Consider the following 14744-nt stretch of genomic DNA (forward strand, 5'->3'; position numbering starts at 1 on the left):
GGAAGGTGTTAGGATCTGTCTGTGTTGGTGTTTTTCTTGTCTTTTTCTATCTTTGGGTTTCCTGTTTTATTTTGTAAAGTGTTCACCCCCGTTTCCTGCCTGTTTGCTTTCTGTCTGTTTCCCTCCCTGATTACCCGATTGTGTTCACCTGGTACCTCTGTGTTTTCTCCTCCCTCCTCACCTGTCTCGTGTTTATGTGATTAGTCCTGGGTGTATTTAAGTTCTGGGTTTTCTGTCTCTCTTTGTCGGGTTGTCTTGTGTAATGACCAGTTCATCGGTGAGTGTTCCGTTCTGTCTCTGTTTGTGTTAGAATTATAGCCTTGAAATAAAGGTATTATTTTTGTTAATATCTACATTTAGGTCCTGCTTCCTGCACACCGTAACATTACAACCCGACCATAAATATGGGCACAGCAGATCCCTTTGAGCAGGAGCTATTGGAGTTTTCCTTGGCTTTGCATGACTGCTCGTATCTATGGTTGGGAGCGTCCAGGGTTCAGCAGCGAGAGGCTGTTCTGGCAGAGGCACGCCGGATTACGATGGAGAAGCCAGGCTTGGTTAAATTCCTATCGGGCAGGATTTTGGATTTTCTCACTGTGTGTTATCCCCTGCCTGACAGTCCCCAGGCCTCCCAACTCCCGTTTTGATACCACACGCATTGGTGTGGTCCGTCTGGCGTCAGCCCCTGCTTCTCACCTAGTGTTTGCTACTGTCCAGGAGCCATTAGCTGGTACTCGTCTGGCCTTTGGAGGGCCACGGAGCCTCCAAACGGCTCCTAAAGGAAGGAGTCGCAAGGCCAGGTTGGCAGCACGAGCCCAAAGGACCAGGGTTCCAGAACCAGTTCAGCCCCCAGCAGCCATGGTTACAGCCCCAGTACAGGCCCCAGCAGCCATGTTTCCGGCCATGGTTCCAGACCTAGTACAGACCCCAGCAGCCATGGTTTCAGCCCCAGTTCTGGCCCCAGCAGCCATGGTCCCGGCCCCAACAGCCATGGTTCCAGACCCAGTCCCGGCCCCAGCTGCCATAGTCCCTTCTCTAGTCCCTTCCCTAGTTCCTCCTCAGGTCACTTTCCTAGTCCCTTCTCCAGTTTCCCCTTTAGTCCCCTCTCTAGTCCCCTCTCTAGTCCCCTCTCCAGTTTCCTCTCAAGTTCCATCTCAAGTCCCCTCTCCAGTCCCCTCCTCTAGTCCCTCCTCTAGTCCCTCCTCTAGTCCCTCCTCGAGTCCCCCTCTCGAGTCCCCTCTCGAGTTCCCTTCTCTAGTCCTTTCCCTAGTCCCTCCTCAGGTCACTTCTCTAGTCCCATCTCCAGTTCCCTCTCGAGTTCCCTCCTCTAGTCTCTCCTTTAGTCCCTCCTCTAGTCCCTCCTCGAGTTCCCTCTCTAGTTCCCCTCTCAAGTCCCCTCTCGAGTTCCCTCCTCTAGTTCCTCCTCTAGTCCCCTCAGGAGTCCCCTCTCTAGTTCGCCTCTCGAGTCTCCTCTCGAGTCCCCTCTCGAGTTCCCCCTTGAGTCACGTCTCAAGTCCCGACCCAATGTCCTGGTCCGTTGGAGGTTCCGCTGGGGGTCCTGCCAACTCCAAGTACTGTCCCGTTGGAGGACCCGTCAACTACTCTTCTGCCGGGGGTCCTACCAATCCATGTACTGTCCCATTGGAGGTCCCGCCGACTACTCTCCTGCCAGGGGTCCTGCCAACCCTTTGTCCTGTCCCGTTGGAGGTCCCGCCGACTACTCTCCTGCCGGGGGTCCTGCCAACCCTTTGTCCTGTGCCGTTGGAGGCCTCGCAGACTACTCTTCTGCCGGGGGTCCTGCCAACCCTTTGTCCTCTCCCGTTGGAGGCCCCGCCGACTACTCTCCTGCCGGGGGTCCTGCCAACCCTTTGTCCTGTCCCGTTGGAGGTTCCGCCGTCTACTCTCCTGCCGGGGGTCCTGCCAACCCTTTGTCCTGTCCCGTTGGAGGTCCCGCCGTCTACTCTCCTGCCGGGGGTCCTGCCAACCCTTTGTCCTGTCTCGTTGGAGGCCCCGTTGATTACTCACCTGCCGGGGGTCCTACCAACCCCATGTCCTGTTCCGTTGGAGGTCCCGCAGACTACTCTTCTGCCGGGGGTCCTGCCAACCCCATGTCCTGTGCCGTTGGAGGTCCCGCAGACTGCTCTTCTGCCGGGGGTCCTGCCAACTCCATGCCTTGTCCCATTGGAGGTCCCGCAGACTGCTCTTCTGCCGGGGGTCCTGCCAACCTCATGTCCTGTCCCGCCTCCTGCCCTCCTGCCGGGGGTTCTGCCAACCCTATGTCCTGTCCCGTTGGAGGTCCCGCCGACTGCGCTCCTGCCGGGGGTCCTGCCAATCCTGTGTCCTGTCCCGTTGGGGGTCCCGCCGACTGCCCTCCTGCCGGGGGTCCTGCCAACTCCTGGTCCTCTTCCGTGGGGGATCCTGCCGAGGCCTGTCCCACCAGCGCCGGTTCCTGTCCGGCCGACACCGGGTTCTGCCCGGCCTCCTGAGAGCCGCAGTCTTCGCCCTCGAGCCCGGCCCCCTGAGAGTCGCGGTCCTCGCCCTCGGGCCCGGCCCCCTGACTCTTCCTGCCGCTGCCTTCGCCCCTCCATGGTCCTCACCTTGGACTCTGTCTTTCCCCCGGGCCGTCCGCCCGAGTCCCCCTTTTTGGACTCTGCCTTGCCCCCGTGCCGTCCGCCCGAGACCCCTTCCTGGTCCTCTGCCTTACCCCCCGGGCCGTCCGCCCGAGACCCCTTCCTGGTCCTCTGCCGTGCCCCTGGGCGGTCAGTTCAGTCCCGTCCTCCTGACCCCCTCCACCCACCCTGGTGGCTTAGTGATGCGTCCCTCCTCCGGACCCCCTCCATCCACCCTGCTTGGGGTTTTGGATTTTTTTTTTTTTTTTTTTTTTGGGACGTCTGGGATCCGTCCCTTGAGGGGGGGGTACTGTTAGGATCTGTCTGTGTTGGTGTTTTTCTTGTCTTTTTATATCTTTGGGTTTCCTGTTTTATTTTGTAAAGTGTTCACCCCCGTTTCCTGCCTGTTTGCTTTCTGTCTGTTTCCCTCCCTGATTACCCGATTGTGTTCACCTGGTACCTCTGTGTTTTCTCCTCCCTCCTCACCTGTCTCGTGTTTATGTGATTAGTCCTGAGTGTATTTAAGTTCTGGGTTTTCTGTCTCTCTTTGTCGGGTTGTCTTGTGTAATGACCAGTTCATCGGTGAGTGTTCCGTTCTGTCTCTGTTTGTGTTCGAATTATAGCCTTGAAATAAAGGTATTATTTTTGTTATATCTGCATTTGGGTCCTGCTTCCTGCACACCGTAACATCCACCGTAACAGAAGGGGTGTGGTGGTGCAGCAGGTCTCTGAGGTAGGGGGGGCCTGATTGTTGAGGGCTTTGTGAGTAATCAGGAGGACTTTGAAGTTGTGTGAAATACTGTGCTCCAGCCAGTTTTGGTGTGACGTCATCTAGAGTAGGGAGTGGATAGTGGGGTCTTTGGATAGCTTTATTCAGGGCGCGGGGGTCTAGGCATATTCTCAGCATTTGTTTTCGGCTTTTCCAACACTACTAGTGCATTAACCCATTCAGTTGGCTCTGGGACTTTTTGGATAACGTCCAGTTTTTCCATGTCGTCCAACTCATCCTTGAGCCGGTCACGCAGAGCATGTGGGATGCGTCGAGGTGGACATACCACTGGTGGTACAGAGGGTTTGAGTTAGAAACTGCATTCTCCAGGAAACAGTCCGATGCCTTTAAACACATCAGCAAACTCTTCCATCATGGTTGTGTTTGTTATCGGCTTTGCATCAACTACATGTATCATTTTGACTAGGTTTAAATCTAGACATGCTCTTAAGCAGAGGTGGAGCATTTTTATGGACTGTGTCAAAACCTACCATGGCTGTTTTCTCATCGTGTTTACATGTCAGTCTACATGTTCCTTCTGCTTCTTTTTTTCAATATCGTGCAGACCTAGCAATAATATGACATATATATTTTAAATGTCTCCAGTAGCCTACCGATAAAAAGACCGATAACGTTGGAGCTTAACGGCGCGTAAAACACACGTGATGACGTCACCAACGAATCGATGACTGAATTAGTTGGCAACTAATTTGGCCATCGATTTGAATCGATTAAGTCGATTAGTGGTTGCACCCCTACTCCAGATGACTCTCCAGGACAGAGCTGGCCTTCTAAACCAGTCTGTTCAGTCTCTTCCTGTAACACAACGTATCACTGCTATTATGAGACGGAATCGCCTTTTTGCCTTGGACCTTTCTATTTGGGCTGTTTCATACTGTTTGACATTGTTTTCTTTAAATGACTATATATGTGTGTTTTAGTTTATCATTTTTAATCGGACATCTTTTAGTTCTCAGACTGATTTTCTGCTGTAACTCCGGCAGATTTAACTGTGAAATCTGATGGTTTTTGATAAAAACGTTTTAAATATCACTTTCTCTCAATAAGTGTGATTTTGAAGTCTGTGTAGTTTAAAAACATGTTTTCTTCTATGCAGAAAACTCATCAGGTGATCCATCCTCATGCTCCTGTAAACCAGTCACCATGGCAACGTGAGTAATACTAAAATGTTTAAAATTGTATTCTGAAAAAACAATAAAATGCTCCTTTATAAAATGTTCTTTGACATGTTGATTCAATTGACAACTTGCCTTAAAAAATGCCTTAAAGGGGACCTATCATGCAAAATGCACTTTTCAATGTCTTTTATTAGGGATGCACGATAATTATCGGCCCGATAATTATCGGTCCGATATTAGGAATTATGACGTCATCCCGATAAACCCGATACCAGTATTAATAGCCCCGATAATATACAATATATTTTTTGGGTAAAAAAAAATAAAAAATACTGCGGTGTGGGAAGAGGGGCACTTGTTTTTCACTCGGCTCCTCCCGTTTTGCCAGTACTGTGGTATTAGTGGTTTAGGAAGAGGGGAGTTTTTCACAAATCCAGCGCTCCCTAACTCATGAAGCCAGGACAGTAAACAAACATGTCGTCGGTGGTATGGGCGTTGGAGCTATGTGCAACTCAAGGCATATGCTCGAACCGGAGCTGCCTGGACGCTGCAATCATGTTGCGCACTATCCGTGCTGAGTGTGCTGACTTTTCGTACAATGTCCCACTGTCTGGCTTCCTGCATAAAGTCAAGTGCTCGGCGCAGTTGTGGCGAAATGTCGCTCCTCTGTTTTCATTTAAACAGCTCCTTATATCCGTTAGCGCAGCTAGCTAGCACCAGATGCTAACAACAACAATGCATGTAAGGTCTCTCTCGCTTGCTCGGGCCACACATACACACACCCTCCCGGTCCTCCCAACAGCCAGTCGGTGCCTGCCGGTGAGCGTGGAAGTGTGGTCTGCCACAAGCGGGCGGCAGGAGCGGGGCTGTCAGCATCAGCGGGGCTGTCAGCATCAGCTTGTAGATGGTATTTTAAACTCGATGCGCTCTGAAACTACGGGGCGGCCGAGGACAAAAAATACACATGCGTTAAAATAATTAGTGGTGTAAACATTTTTTTATTATCGGGTATCGGTATCGGTCTTGAGAAGCAGGAAGTTATCGGTGTCTGTATCGGTTTCAAAAAACCAATATCGTGCATCCCTATCTTTTATACATCAATGTGTCCCCGGTGTGTCGGGGAACTCACGCAGCGTCAGAAAATAAAACCCTCTCTCTTTTCTCCGTACCCAAATCTCTAAAAACGGGGGAACAACGGAGCTGATCCAGATTTGCGTCCGATATGACGTAATATCTGAAATGTGGACACACAGCCCAATCAGAAACGTTGCTATCAGAAACAATGCCCGACTGTTTTGGACGTAATATGGAGCTCCATACTGTTTCAGAAATAATCCTTGATGTGGTTTGGAACATGATATGGCATTTAACCCGGCAGCATTTAGCTGAGTATCTCGGTAGAATCCTGAGCAGGCACAAGCTCCCCCTCTTTTTTTATGTTCAAGCTAAGGACCCAGAATCAGCGTTTCTCTAGCAGCTGGAATAGAGGGGTATGAGGGATTTCTGAAATGCATGATCTGTTTGATATTTTGAGCAAAACAATTTTTATATATTTTTATATATCTGAGACCCGTAATATATGCCTAAAAATAGCATAATAGGAGACCTTTAATACACAGCCTGTTGTTGACTCGGGGACCGGTATTAATCTCTGACTATTAATCAGACCTACTGATTGACCTATCGGAAGCTATTGAGTCTATGCCAGTTTACCGCCAGGCTCAGATCCACCTCTGAAAGGTCTCACCTCGACTAACTTCTGGAGAACCAGGTTCAACTAACTGCTGTTTTAAAGCAGACAACATAATGAATCAGTTTAACCCTTAGATGCACGAGTGATTGGACCGTACACTCTCACCTAGGTGGGTCAAAAATGACCCATATAAGAAGCACATGTTTTTATGCCATTTGTGTCACTTTGGTTTGGTTTGGTTAAGAATAGTTACTCGTATAATATCATATTTTGGTCCACATAAGAATGATTTCATGTTTGACATTTTTTTATTTTTCAGTTTATCTTTTTGAAAAATGTGTTGTGAAAAAGGTTTTTACCTTTCTCATAACAATGTGACAATTATTTCCCTCCGGTATAAACTTTGAAGGTGTATAACTTAAAGGTGGGGTAGGTAATTTTGGAGAAACCAGCTCAAGTGCGCTAGAATTTGAAAATACACAACCAGAACAAATCTGCCACTTCCTCACAGAGCCCCTCCTCCAACACACAAACGCGCTCATGACCAATGAGGGCACGAGATAAGTTTGTGCACAGATGGAAGGCTGACAGGCAGGTAGGCCATCCAGTTACTTTAGCCGGCTCAGATTATTGGTCGTACTTTTTACAGCACCACGGCTTCCACTGATGATATTTCTTTATGTATGTATTGTCAAAGCACTTCAGATATTCATGGCTATCGGGATGTTAAGAGCATTCCATGGAATATAACAAGTGTATCTTGAGCCGGTTTCTCAAACTTACCTACCCCACCTTTAATTCACTGGTTAAAAAGTAAAAAGCTTTAGCATGTTATTTAATTTTGACCCACCATTAAAACTGTAAAGGTATAGTCATTACGTCACCGGTTAAAAAATGCCCTCTGGTATGAACTTTAAAGTATATTATAAAGTCACCAGTTTAAAATTAGTTCCAGCTGTTAACTGCATTTTCCCTCCGATCATTCTTTTGAGGTAAATTCCTCAGGCCACCGGTACATTTCTACTCCTGTGTCTCACTAAAGGCTGACTTTATATTTTCCATTAAAAGCAGAAGCAAATACATGTCCATTTATACCCATATGTGTGAAACTGTCTTTCTTGCTAAATAGTGACTCAAATAGTGATAAGACCTAACAACCCTTAACCTTTTCAATTCCATCCGATTGGACAGTTTGCATTTGCAAAGTATTGAGCAGGGGTCGGCAACCTTTTTGATATGAAGTGCCATTACAAAAAGAAATGTTATCAGCGTGCCGACGATCGTGAATTATCAACGAGGGGGGAGGAGCCTCGCTGCAGGGAAGCAGTGTGTGGACCTGTAAGCGCAACACATTTAAATAATTGGTTTAAACGGCATAATAATGAGGACGATCGTCCGTTCTGTGATTTTCCAGAGCACATGATATTAGGGTCATGCAGAGTGAGATGAGATCGCTGTCCCTTTAAAAGAGAGAGGTGTGGATGGTAGAGCGACAGTGAGGGAACCTATGGAGGGAACGTGTGCATGTTTCTGGAAGTGAAACGAGGAAGCAGAAAAACAGAGGTCTGTGATGTATTTTGTGAAACAGAAGAGCTCGCCTCTCTCATTGAAGCTAAAGTGTGTTATTGAACCTGAAGCTTGTTGCTTCTGCCCTCTTCGACTACGGTCTGGGAGCCGACAGGAAAGTTCAACACACAGACGGCCAGTCCGCGTCTATCGTTATTCCAACCCAGTTTAGATTTTGCTTCCGCATTACGCAAGAACGTAGCTCTACGCGATAGCGTCATAGCCTTCTTCTTCGGCTGTTATTCTTCGGCTGTTATAGCGGTCGCGGTAAAGCAGGATGAATAGTTGTTTTTTGTCTTTCCAAAGGATTTGTTGACTTAAAGTAAACGATCCTGTTTGTTTGTTGACTGAAAGTAAACGATCCTGTAATCAAAGCCATATCGAAGATTCCTGAGATTGTATTACTGGTGTTTTATCATCTATAAATAGCCTGTGTGTATTCTCAAATGTCGTTTTCAGGACAAACAAAAGACGTTTTAAATATCTTATCTTATCAGCAGAATATTGAATATAACCTTGACTATTACTGTGCACTTCATTTATTTGACAGCATTATTTAATGATACTATTTTATATATATATATTTAATGATACTATTTTATATATACATTTATTAATATACACACACACTTATATGTACTCACACATGTATTTATTCATAAATATACACAGATGTATTCATTCATTTATACAAACACAGCATTATTTAATGATACTGTTTTATATATATATATACACACATTTATTCATTTATAAACACACACTTATATGTACTCAAACATGTATACACACAGATGTATTCATTCATTTAAACACACACTCACATACACTTTATATTAATTCATGTGTACACACACATATATATATAAACACAATATAATAAAAGTATTGAGTATTTCTACACTCTGGTACTTGTACCTTTACTCAAGTACAGTACAAGATCTTATCACTTCTTACACCTCTGGAAAGCACTTTTATGTAAAGGAATACATTTTTATAAATGTCCCAACATTTCATTTTTATATTTTACAAACGTTTATATGTTATTAATGTCAAATGTTATATGTTGTATTATATACTGTAACAAAATAGACATTAAATACAAATATTAAATAGATACCTTTACATCCTAAACAGAAGGTCAAAACGTTCATATGTTACATGACAAACAAAAAAATGAAACATTATATAGGCTATATATACGGATGTTTGCTAATGTATCCCTCTTATATCCATCAGGAATTAATATTAAATGATGAATTAACATTACCTCAGCACTGCATAAGTGTGGTCGTCAGTCATATTGACAAAGAAGCACTATTTTATTATTATAATTATAATTATGGGCGTTTAAAAGGACGGTATTTCGCTTGTCAGATTCATATTTGCCGCCCATAGAGATGTAACGCCAGGTTGCTATAACAGCCGAAGAAGAAGGCTATGACGCTATCGCGTAGAGCTGTGTTCTTGCGTAATGCGGAAATAAAATCTAAACTGGGTTGGAATAACGATAGACGCGGCCAGTCCGCCCCTTTGTAGCATATTATTTCGATGAGCAGATCGCCACTGGGCTTTCAACTAAAGACACAGCCAAACAAAAACTGCGGCATGTGTACAGCTCCTTATGGGCACTGCAGTTAGTGAAGTGCTTTCCTCTCCGTGGTGAAACGATCAGCTCCACGGAGGAAAGCGGCAGAAAGTCACCTGGAGTTAAAGAGAGCGGGGCTGCGTTGCGTGCTTCCTTCTGTAGGGAACGGGGAGACGCGCTCTGGCGCCTCGTTCAGGATCCGAAAATACTATTTAAATAGTTTTGCACACTTATTCCACTTATTCCTAGTGTGCCACTGGTTACGGTGCCACGTGCCACTGGTTACCGCGTGCCAGGGGTTGCCTACCCCTGGTATAAAGCTATGTGAAATACAATGCATTTTACATTGTGAACTCTAAAATACTATATTTGATTATATTTACTGCAGATTTCACTCTAAAATGCAAATCTCTACATTGTATAACATTATTACATAATAACATGATTACCCTAACTACTTTTTCACATCATTACATTAAGACATAAATACTTTAACCTATAACATCACAACATTATTACATTAATACATGTTCCAGGTAAAATAGTTTGTGGCCTTTGAGTAATTAATATTCATATATATAATTCATATAAACATATAATAATCATATCTGAGAGTTCTTGGAGGATTAAGGTATACAGACACGTAACCGCTTTTTTGTGAGGTGGTATTTTTATAATTCTATGTTCAGTAGTTTGGAGCTAATATTTGTGCTTTTCTACAGGAACATCTCACACAAACATGATAACACCAAATACAGAGTTGAGATCTTTCCAGGATCTCCTTCTGTCTACCGGCTGATTCCAAAACAAGGCAACATTGGATCTATTAGAAGACTGACTCTCGGTGAAAGAGATCCAACAAAGAAAAACAAAACCATCTTGGTTGTTGGTGAAACAGGCTCAGGAAAATCCACTCTGATCAACGCTCTGGTTAACTTCGCCATGGGAGTGAAGTATGAGGACAATGTCTGGTATCAGATCGTAGAGGAAGAGAAGAAGAGTCAAACAGAAAGTCAGACGTGATCGTGTACGAGGTCTTTGGTCTTGAAGACAGAACTCTGCCCTTCTCTCTGACCATCATCGATACGCCCGGATACGGACATACAGAAGGGACTGAGAGAGATATCATCGTCAGCGAAAGATTGTTGGACTTGTTCCGCTCAAGGGATGGAGTTCATGAGATCGATGCAGTGTGTCTGGTGCTGAAAGCGAGTGACTGTCGACTGAGTGACCGACTGATGTACGTCTTTGATTCAATGGTGTCTCTGTTTGGAAAAGACATAGAGAAGAACATCGTTGCCCTCATCACATATTCAGATTTTATGACACCTACAAATGTTCTACAAGCTCTGAAAGAGGCAAAAATCAGGTGTGCAAAAGACGAGGAGGGTCAGCCTGTTCATTTCATGTTTGACAACAAGCAGAAAACAGAGAGAAATAGGAAAAATGAATGTGCTCTAAAGAATGCATGGGAATCAACAGAAGATGAAATCTGTAACTTTGCAGATTTCCTGATTAAAAACCAAACCAAAGAACCTGAAAGAAACTGTTGAAGTGTTGAATAGACGCATGAGACTGACAGCCTGCATCGAAAACCTGCAGGAGAGGATTCAGTTCATTGATCTGAAACAAAGAGAGATCCAACAGACTCAGGAAGCTCTGAAGAAACAGGAACAAGACATGAAGAATAACAAGGACTTCAAGGTAGAAGTTGATGAAGTCTATAAATGTAAAGAACCTGTCGATGAGAAACGATGGTGGGCGTTAGGGTTAAACTATGGAGGAGCTGTGTGCTGTGAAGTCTGTGAGGAGAACTGTCACTATCCATGCACAGTGGCCTGGTATCCAAAAAACTGTGAAGTTATGCAATACAGAGGAAATGAGCTCTACTGCACGGTGTGTACTGGGAAGTGTCATGTATCCAAACACGTGAAAGAAGAACAATGCCTTGCATGTGAAGATAAGTGCAGGGATCCAAGTCATCTGAAAACACACTGGAAATATGTGACCAAGACCAGGAGAGTTAAGAAGACAGAAGAAGAGATGAAAGAGATGTATGAGAAGAGTGAACAAGGTAGTGAAGAGAAAGCGAGCCTCTTGGAAACTCTCCAGAGGAACATAGAAGACCTCCAGAAAGAAAAAGATCAGTGGCTGGAAGAGTCTTTCCAACATGTTGACAGACTGGAGGAGATCGCCCTGGAAGTTGTTTCTCTGGCCACTCAAGTCCACCTGGACTTCCTGATCGAGAAGATGAAGGAGAATGGAGACACAGAGAAGGCCATGAAACTGGAGGAGATGAAAATAAAAATGGATAAAAATGAGAGAGTCATGTCAGCACTGCGCTACAAAACAGCAGAATTTGGTAAAGCATTAAAGAAGTTCTAAAAAAACACAGAAGTGTAGAAAACGAGCTCTGCACTGTTGATGAAATGTATTTCATTCAACCAAGTGTGATGTTGATATAGTGGCTTCATAGGACAATACATGTTTAATCACCTTTTGAAATGGCATGTTTGTATTTCCTGGAAACAGTGCGCTCCATGGTTCGATGCTTAATAATCAATTCTCACTTCACTGTGCGCATTAAGGACAATTCATGCTTTGTGCTTCGTGACTCAAATTCCTTACTCGTAGAGTTTTCAAATGCAGCCCAAAATGTACAACAACTCTACGCTTAGCTAACGTACCTACTTACGTTAAACGTTAAACTCCTAACAAACCATGTAGTGTATACTGTGGATCGAAGATAGAACATTTGTGGAACGCCAGATTGACGCGGATCCTCAATTGTTGTTCTGGTTTTAAATTGAGTGAGGAACGCCCCCTGCTGTTTAAACAGCACCATCCCTCTATATACAAAGTATGTAAAGACTTATCTTATGTGACAAAGGAATGCAGATGGAAATGAGCTTTTAGCTCAAATCTGGCATAAATTATCTCTATTTTTTACATGTTTCACGTTTATTGTATTTTAATGCATGGTCCTTGTTTAATAAAGACATGGAGTAAGTTAAGTATGTTGAGCATGGGATTTAAGATTTCATCGGCAAAACTAAGCTGTACTGTTGTGCTTAAGACAAATCCTTTAAATGTTGGATTGACCGTTCTGCAGAAAGACTGGGCAGCTGCTGTGTGGAGGCAACTTGTACCTCTCTACAGTTAACGGTGCATTGCTTCATATATTATAAAGTGCCACATATACAGTAGGTTTCTATAAAAGTAGACATTTCTAAAACGACTAAATGTAATAGTTTTGTATTATCTGCTGATGTGTGTGTTCTGAGAAGAAACAGACAAGCCTCCTTTTCTGGTCTTTTTTAAAGAGTGATTTTATATTCATCATTGATTGATTTTATTTTTAAACTGCAGTAGTGTATGTTAATTTCTGCTTGTTGTATGTAATTATTTTTGCATAATATGCCGATGTGTGTTTATACCATATTGTGTGTGTATTAATATCTTATATGTTGAGGACAAGCCTGTAGCTTAGTTTTCTTTTTAATCACAGCACTCATATGTTATCAAAGACAGGTGGTAGTGGAGATAGTTTTGAAAGGAAAGATTATACCTTTTTATATATTCATCACTGATTGCTTTGATTTGAAAATAAAAGTACTGGCAGTTTAGTTCAGCTTTATCATTTAATAACCATTATCCTTTCGTATCCTTGGCAAATCTATATCATTTAAATGAATAAAAACAAGTAGACTGTTGTGGTCTACTGAAAGACTTCAGCTTCTTCTTGTTTTGCTTAACTAACCTCTTGTATTTTTCTATCAGTTGTAAAAATGTTTAATAAAACTTGTTAAATTGTATTGTTTCAGTGTTATTTTGCTTTTTGCTTTACAGATACGCACAATATATAATTTAATCTGAAATTGGGTCTGTACCTCTTCTAGTGTGGGGAAAAAAACCGTAATGAAACAGTTTCATGTTATAGAATTAAAAAAAAGTGTTTTCACAGTGAACTCCGAAACGGGGAAGCTACAAGCTAAATACCAACAATTTCTCAGCTTGTTTGTTTAAATACTTGAAGACGTATTTTTTACTGGGGAGAAAATCACCCACAGATGTCCCCTGATTATATTGTTGTTAATATGTTAAGTGCATGTCTGAAATCTTTGTACATTTGTTTTAACAATTAAATAAAACTAATAAAAGCCCTGGTACTCTTTACTTTCTTATACAATTGTTTTTGCTACTGTACGTGTTTTGCAATCTAGAAGGTGCTTTATTTTATCTTCATGTTTTCAAACTGGCAGTTAAAGGGTTAAAATCCTGAAAATAAGACTTACGAGCTACCGGAGGGTTAAAACGTTTTTTATTCTTATTTAAAAAAATGTACTCTAACTTTGTTAATTCATATATTTGTTTATTATATTATTATTTTTTACAAGCAGAAACTGCATTTATTTTTGCAGCAGCATAAAACAAAAACAAGGCATTGCACATAATAACAAATGAAAAGAGTAGAAATAAACAATTAAAAAATATAAACATCTCAAAACAGAAATAGAAATAAACCAGCAGAAAATATACAGATGACCGCGAAGATAAAAAATCTATAAACTGTCTGACAAATAAAAACACTATTGAAGGGCCAATTTTCTGTTAACACAATATAAGTTGTTTACATCAAGTGTGCAAGGAATGGAATATTCAATTCAATATAAATATAATTAATTTTTGGGACTTCTGGTTCAGCGGAGATGGAAGCATAGAGCAACACGCTCCCGACCTAAAATAACTAAAACACTGTCTGAATAACTCGATCCTATACTCTTTGAGTGTACTTAGTTACTTGGGAAATATCGGACTAACGAAAAATGCCCAAAAAAGCAAAGAAAAAGCACACCCAAGGCAAAAATCACGACGAAGAAGAAATCGATCAGCTGTATCAAGCCAGCAACAGCATGGATGATGACACGCAGCCAGATGACGCAGATCCCAGCAGGGACGCACATTTAAGTTTAATTCTAAAAGAGATGCAAGACTTTAGAAAAGACTCCAGCCAACAACTCAACGGAATAAAGGAAGACATCAATACAATTAACAAAATAATGGAGGAAGCAGAGGAACGAATTGACGCAGCGGAGACCAGGATCCAGTCATGGGAAGAGGTGGTATCTGGGCTAGTGAAGCTACAGGTACAGACAGAGGCTCAACTGACGGACCTAAAGGGGCGAAGACGCCGTGATAAACTACTTTGTGGAAGAGCTACTAATTAAAGGCCTGGAACTTCCCCCCTCTGCGCTACAGATCGAGAGGGCGCACAGTGCGCTCGGCCCCAAACCTCAGGCCGAGGCCACACCGAGATCACTGGTGGTGAAATGTTCAAGTTATAGAATGAAAGAAGATGTAATCTGTGAGGGAAACCTCT

At 43.2% G+C, this 14744-nt stretch overlaps 1 pseudogene; it reads left to right on the forward strand.

Annotated features, from left to right (window-relative positions):
* Positions 1-4428: 4428 nt before the first annotated feature.
* LOC117552665 lies at positions 4429-13527 on the forward strand (annotated as a pseudogene).
* Positions 13528-14744: the final 1217 nt, after the last annotated feature.

The sequence above is a fragment of the Gymnodraco acuticeps genome, unplaced genomic scaffold (genome assembly GCF_902827175.1).
Source record: "Gymnodraco acuticeps unplaced genomic scaffold, fGymAcu1.1, whole genome shotgun sequence".
In the NCBI taxonomy this organism is placed as follows: Eukaryota; Metazoa; Chordata; class Actinopteri; order Perciformes; family Bathydraconidae; genus Gymnodraco; species Gymnodraco acuticeps.